The sequence below is a fragment of the Dipodomys merriami genome, unplaced genomic scaffold, assembly GCF_024711535.1.
Source record: "Dipodomys merriami isolate MVZ:Mamm:240054 unplaced genomic scaffold, mDipMer1.0.p SCAF_39, whole genome shotgun sequence".
NCBI classification, from domain to species: Eukaryota; Metazoa; Chordata; class Mammalia; order Rodentia; family Heteromyidae; genus Dipodomys; species Dipodomys merriami.
In genome coordinates this window covers 8,845,613-8,852,632 of record NW_027205492.1, presented here as the reverse complement: position 1 = coordinate 8,852,632, position 7,020 = coordinate 8,845,613, and the positions used below count along the sequence as shown (strand labels likewise).

At 44.3% G+C, this 7,020-nt stretch overlaps 1 long non-coding RNA gene across 1 annotated transcript; it reads right to left on the bottom strand.

Annotated features, from left to right (window-relative positions):
• Positions 1-825: 825 nt before the first annotated feature.
• On the bottom strand, positions 826-2,307 carry LOC138805347 (uncharacterized). Its single transcript, XR_011365499.1, has 3 exons — positions 1,921-2,307; positions 1,203-1,338; positions 826-962 (listed from the first exon to the last, which is right to left on the bottom strand). It is a non-coding gene; the product is annotated as an uncharacterized lncRNA (long non-coding RNA).
• Positions 2,308-7,020: the final 4,713 nt, after the last annotated feature.

The window sequence follows — 7,020 nt, the reverse complement described above, 5'->3', positions numbered from 1 at the left end:
ATGGAGCTGTGGCTCAAGTGGTAGAGTGCTAGAGAAAGAAAAAAAAAAGGTAAGCAATAACATAAGGCCCTGCGTTCATACCTTAGTAGCAATGCATGTGTGCATATGCGTGCGCGCGCACACACACACACACACACACAGAGTCATGGAAAATAAGTAAAATAACTTTGTTCTCCTTAATTGACATTTTTTCCATCTTAAGAAATATGACAAAGGCCAGGTGGCAGTGGCTCACGCCTGTCATCCTAGCTACTCAGGAGGCTGAGATCTGAGGATCACAGTTCAAAGCCAGCCAGGACAGGAAAGTCCATGAGACTCTTATCTCCAATAAACCACCAGAAAACCAGAAGTGGTGCTGTGGCTCAAGTGGTAGAGCACTCACCTTGAGCTGAAGAGCTCAGGCACAGCGCCCAGGCCCAGAGTTCAAGCCCCACGACGGACAAACACAGACAAAGGGCAACCTTTGGAAACACCTCACTATACTGATCTGAAAGGCACCAGAAGCTCTTTGTTCTTTCTATGTAAATTCAGATTTTCAACAAATCCCACCATTACTACAGTGTTCTCTTCTCTGGATATCTCTCTGCTGAATTCTGGAGCAGACTTGGCTTCTTCTAAGCCATTCCTCTCTGGCATCGGCACCAGCGAATACAACCACCACATCCCTGGCACCCCTCCCTTCCCCCATCGCCCAGTGCCAGCACAAGGCTGCACTGCACAGGCTCGGGAGCTTCCCAGCAGACCTGAAGATAGTCAAACCCACCAGTCTCCATTAGGCCTTACCTTGACTGCAAGGACAGGAAATGAATGGGGGGGGGGGGAGTTTCGTGACTGTGATACTTCAGAAGGTGGCCCAGTATTGACATGCGACACATTTCCTGACTCCTTCAGCCTTGTGACTGACTGCTCCGTTCATCTTCATTCTCACGCTCTCCCTGTGCTCCAAATTTTAGCTTAAGCATCTAGTTATCAGGAAGGGAGAGAGGGAAGGAAGGAAGGAGGGAAGGAAGGAGGGAGGGAGGGAAGGAGAGGGGCAGGGAGGGAGGGAGGGAGGAAGGGAGGGAGGGAAGGAGGGAAGGTTAAAAAAAATACTCATTGCCTTCTTTCACAATCTCCTAGACATTCCACTCCCTCAGACAACTAATTGGACAAGAACTTAGACTCATGGTCCCACTTAGAAGCAAAGTGAAATCTTGCTTTACCGGAACCTTCCATGTGGTAACTGAAGGTCAGTTCCAGAGGAGAAGGGAGGGGTAGGCAGCAGGGAATCATTGGCCCTTCTCCCCGCTCCAATATGGTTTGTGCCAGATTTTGTCTCTCTCTGCTCCTCCTTAAGTGCTAAGAAAAATAATGAGATATATAAAGTTTTCTGAGACCATGAAACCGAACTCATTTACCTTTATAATTTTCTATTAATCTACTACCAGAATTCATTTTGCATTTAATTCCAGTCTCTAACACTTTAATACCATCTCTTTAGTCTTCACACTTTAGTGGTCTCAGTCATGTCAGACATTTTCATCTTCTTTATGTTCATTTATTTTAACTTTTAGTGGTCTTCCAGCCAATCCTTTATCCTTTTTATTACAGAGCATGAAATTTTATAATCCCCCAGAGCTTTGTTAGGCAGCGGCTACAAGGTTCTTAACCTTCACTAATTTATTCCCCTCATTTTTGACTCTCAGATTAGAAGCAAGCCTTAATATTTTGTTTTGGAATATGAAAGTAACTTTTATTAAGTAGGTTTATTGCATTAATAGATTTTTATTTCAGTTTTTACAGTTATATTTAAGTTCCCTGCTAGTTACGCTGCAGATCATTTTAATAACGATTTATAATGCGATGGAAGATAATTTATATTTTAATATAATAAAAATGTACACAATGTAATAAAGCCCGAGCAATTTGATAAAACTTTACCTGGAAATCATTTGAAAGGAGCATGTGTTTTCTTGAACTCCCAAACAATTTTATGGATGATATTTATGAAAATAGAAACTTCCTAAGCAATCAGAGCTTTCCTTTTTTTAGGGAGAAAAACATCAAGACAACGTGTCTTAAAATAGCATATGGGCTGTGGGTGATGTTTGCTTCATTCTTTCTCCTGACTGTTGTGATTTCTCCAGGACTGAAAGAAAAGAATCTTCCTTCATGTATTTCTTTACAGGGATGACCACAACCCAGCTAGGAAAAGTCTTCACTGGGTTCCATCCTTCGTAAGAACAATGTGTCAGCATTAGCTCAGTTACATACGTGACAACACCATAATGTTAATAATGATATGGACGCTTCTCCTCCTCCATTGAAGACCTGGCAGGAAATACAGAAAGACTGATTAAAATGTAAATGTTAGGCATAAATTTGCATCCCAAGGGAAGGGAAACATGAGCAAGGAAGCTGAAGACTTCAAAGCCCCTCGGTTTGAAAATAAGACCACTAACCAGCAGACAATTGCTACCAGGGGAGCAGGGCAGGCAGTACATTTCTTCCTACAAGAACAGAGGTACTTGGCGTAGTTTGCATAACAAACTTCCCTTGAAACCCACTAGTTTTAGAAGATGAACTTTAATTTAGTTCCGCCAACTAGCTGCCGGAGTGGATTTTTTGCTGGTCTAGGCCAGGCTTGCTGGACCTTGGCTGTAGTTCGTGGTGTAGACAGGCTGGGAGAGGGAGGGAGAGGTAATGAATTGCTTTCTGGGGAGCTGAGCAGCTGGCTGGCTGGCTGCCGGCTGGGGGACCACAGCCTCTGTCTCAGGGTCTCATCTGGAGGCAGAGTTCCAAATACTGCAAGAGGCCAGGGAACTCCTGTTTGTTTGTTTGTTTGTTTGTTTGGGTTTTTTGGTTGGTCTTGAGGCTTGAACTCTGGGCCTGGGCGCTGTCCCTCAGCTCTCCAGCTCAGAGCTAAGGCTCTACCACTTGAGCCACAGCGCTGCTTCCAGTTTTCTGGTGGTTTATTGGAAATAAGAGTCTCATGGACTTTCCTGCCCAGGCTGGCTTTGAACCGTGATCCTCAGCTCTCAGCCTCCTGAGTAGCTAGGATGACAGGTATGAGCCACCGGCCCCTGGCTCAGGGAACTCTTGAAGGCTTTTCCAAAGCTGTCCATTCCTGCCACCTCTGTCACTGTCCTGTCCTCAAAGTAGGTCCAGTTCCCAAATCAGAGGCATGGAAAGACAGAGCAACCCCTTCCCCACATCTCCCTACCCCCCCAACACACACACACACACACACACACACACACATACACACACACACACACAAAACACTGGGAGGAGCTAACAGTGCTGATCAGCAGGGTACTTGCTATCAAATTCTCAGTCCTCGCAGGCCACCTGAATGCTTTTGACTGACTTTCTGCCAAGTACTATTTTAGTAGGGGGAAAAAATCAAAACCTCTGAGCAGGCAGACGGTGCCCTGTGAGAGATGTGCTGGCCCCTGGCTGGTCCCTGACTGACAACTGGCACCTCATTATTACTCTCACTTTTAGATCCAAGAGATTTAAAGTCAAAATCTGTATCCTTTCTGAGCCCTGCCTTTGTCTGTGCCCTCTCCACCCATTACCTATTGGGTAATAGGATCCTCCTTGTTTCTCCTTCGGGAAAAACTTTCCTCTTTTAGGTCCTGGAAGACTATTAAACATGGTGGCCCCTTCTTAATACACACCTTATCTAGTCCCAGTCTAGCCAATGAAAATGCCTCACCCTGGACACCGATTGGTCCCCAGTTAGGCAGATGACCTAGAGAGGACCAATGAGAAACTGTCTCAGAAACTCACAGGAAGCCATGAACAAAAACAGGAAGTCTTTGCCAGCAGTTTGAACCAGCAATGCCAATGACCTCATGCATCCCTGAAAGGGAGAAACAAGTCCTGGGGGTGTTGGTTGAGCTCCTAGAAATAGCCACGTCACACATCGCACCCACTTCCTGTTTTTGATTATGTAAGACCATTGCTTACCAAGTTTGAATTGAATTCTTATCATCCACAGCCAAGAAAAAAGTGAGTAATGCAGGCTTCCAGCCTTGACTGCTGCTTCCCAGTCCCCAAAGCCACCCAGAGCCCCTGGAAACCCTGGGTGGTATTTGCAGAAGTCCATGACATAACCCTCTACCCAATACAGTACATCTTACACTCCACAGACAATAGTCTACTAGGAAGAAAACAATCACAATGGAACATCTAAAAGTACATGCTGTTCTTGAAAAAATAATAATAAAGTCATCAAGAGAAATAGGGTGCTCAGCTTCCAATTTCTTATCAATAATTATTTGATTCTGTTTTTTCATTCTCATACGTTATAACATCCACAGGGAAGTCCCAAACAGATCTGTGGAAAGGAAAGTAAGTGAACAACTTCTATAGGGTAGGTTGTTTTCTCCACAATGTTAAAAAAGAAAAAAAAATAAGAAGTCTGGATGACTTTGGCTCACATCTGTAATCCTAGGTACTCAAGAGACTGAGATCTTGGAAGTGGCACTGTGGCTCAAATGGTAGAATGCTCACCTGGAGCTAAGGGACAGTGCCCAGGCCCAGAGTTCAAGCCCCACAACCAACAACAACAATAAAAAGAGGCTGAGATCTGAGGATCGAGGCTGAGATCTGAGGATCAAGGCTTAAAGCCAGCCCAGGCAAGAAAGCCAGAAGTAGAGCTGTGGCTCAAGTGGTAGAGGGCTAGCCTTGAGCAAAATAACTCAGGGACAGTGCCCAGGCCCTGAGTTCAAGCCCCGAGAACAGAACCAAAATAAAATAAAATAAGGAAGTGTATTAAGCACACTGTGATTCCAGATTGTATTCTTTTAATAAAAGTTTTCTTCGCGCTCATCTTCTAAAATTATCCTCCGTTCTCTCATCTTAACACGAGAGCCGCTTCCCGGTTTCCATTTTCCTGTATAATGTGGGTTGATCTTCATTTCCACTGATTCTATTTTCTGCATGCAGAAATGATGGCAAGAAAGAAAGGTAGAAATGTTCAAATCCCTCCAGGGTTCCCCTTGTGCTCCACGGGGACCAATATTTAACACGGTTAATTTTTTTTCTTAAAAAGAAAAAAAAAGGAAAGAAATGAGACATTTCTTTGTCAAGGAGAAGCTTTTAGTCATCTGACACCAGGCTTTCACATAGCAAAAATATTACTAATACTGTTTTCCCTAGAAAGTACATTTGTTATCGGTATGCACTTAAACCCGTGATCAAGTCTTGCTAAGAAAAGACACCTGCACTGCATTTGCTATCTGTTTAATACCTTCGGGATACATCACTTAATAATTTAGTGCTAAACCATTTAGCATTTTAGCCCATCATTGCTTAGATTACACACAGGATTTCAGTAATGTCGGATAAAATTATGTGTTAGGTACCTTATGTGTGTGTAAAACTTAATAAGTCTTCTTTTCCCCCTCAAGTTTAATAACTGATTTTCTTACATTTATGGATGTGAAATTTTATTGCTCATGGATATCATTTGAACCTAAATCTTCATATCTTATAAATTGATTTTTAGTTTCCTTTTTGACCTTATGAATTTCAATCAGACATTGACCTCTTGTTGCTCATGAATCTGATGATTTAATGCTTTCTCACAATAATAGCGGAGGGTAGCATTATTGTGAGAGTCCACAGGGCTTGCAGAAATCCACAGCTAGATTCCGGAGGTTTCTGGCGACCTCCTTCTTGACCTAAGACCACGTGCCAGGCTGGTGTTCTTTTGTGCTGGGCTGATGGGTCCTACCCCAGCGGTGTGAGCAGGAAGAGGCCATAGGACCCTGCTCTTCCAACATTCAGCCTTGAACATGAGCCAGCAGCAGACGAGGTGCACAGCGCTAATCGGATCTCCGTTTATTGTGAATGACAAGAAGAGCGACATACTATGTTCGCACAGTCTTGGTGGGGGAGGAGCATTCTTACTACCACAGCTGGATTTTTCTTTTAATGAAGAATTAATATGAATTGTCTTCGTCGGCTATATTGCTGTTCCTGTGCTTCATGTTATGACTCCTGAGTCTACGACGCGAATGGAAGAGTTGAAGGATCGCTCCTTTGTTTCCTGCCTGTGCTAATTTCATTTAATTGGTTTACTGAATAACTGGGTGTTGATGTTCATTACGCCTTATTAAGAAAGACTACTCATCTAAAAACAAAAGCATGTGTTTCTTCCCCTCTCTCTCGCTCTCTCTCTCTTTCTGTTTCTTTTACCTCATTCGTAGTGATCAATGTTTCGAAGAACATAAAGAGCTGAGATGGAGGTTTAACCCAGGAGACCCCGCTCCATGATTCACTCTCTCAAAAGGCTAAAAATCTCCCCCACTCGCTACAATATAAGCAGGACAATGGAAGACTGCCGAAGACCAGCAATATCTGCGGGAGAGAAGAGAGCTTTTTCTCTGAGAACATCCATCGATGGCCTGCATAAAGCACTTGCTCTGTTAAGAATCTGCTCAAAAAGGAAAAAGAAAGCAGGAGGCCTTCAAAAAATTGACCCTGGCTGGGCACCAGTGGCTCACGCCTGTCATCTTAGCTACTCAGGAGGCTGAGATCTGAGGATCACAGTTCAAAGCCAGCCCAGGCAGGAAAGTCTGTGAGACTCTTATCTCCAATGAACCACCAGAAAACCAGAAGTGGCTCTGTGTCTCAAGCAGTAGAGTGCTTGCCTTGAGCTGAAGAGCTGAGGGCCAGCACCCAGGCCCAGAGTTCAAGCCCCACAACTGACAAAAACAATTGACCCAGCATGAACTTCACTTCCTGTACCCCACGTGAAGTCGGCCCAGGTGGCTGGAGGAGAGGGAAAGAGCAGGGAAAGGCCAGGGCGCAGTCTGCTGTCAGCTGCCCAGTCAGCCTGGCAGGCCACTAGCACATTTAGCCGGCCTAAATAGGGACTTACACAGTATGAACAAACAGTATTGAGGAATCTAGTCCTTTGAAGTGAATTACAGGAAGGTAAAATAGATTCTCAGAGGGGTACAGGGTAACAAGAGAGGGCAGAGGGCAAAGAGGGTTGAAGGCATAAACATGGCTGAAGTTGACCGC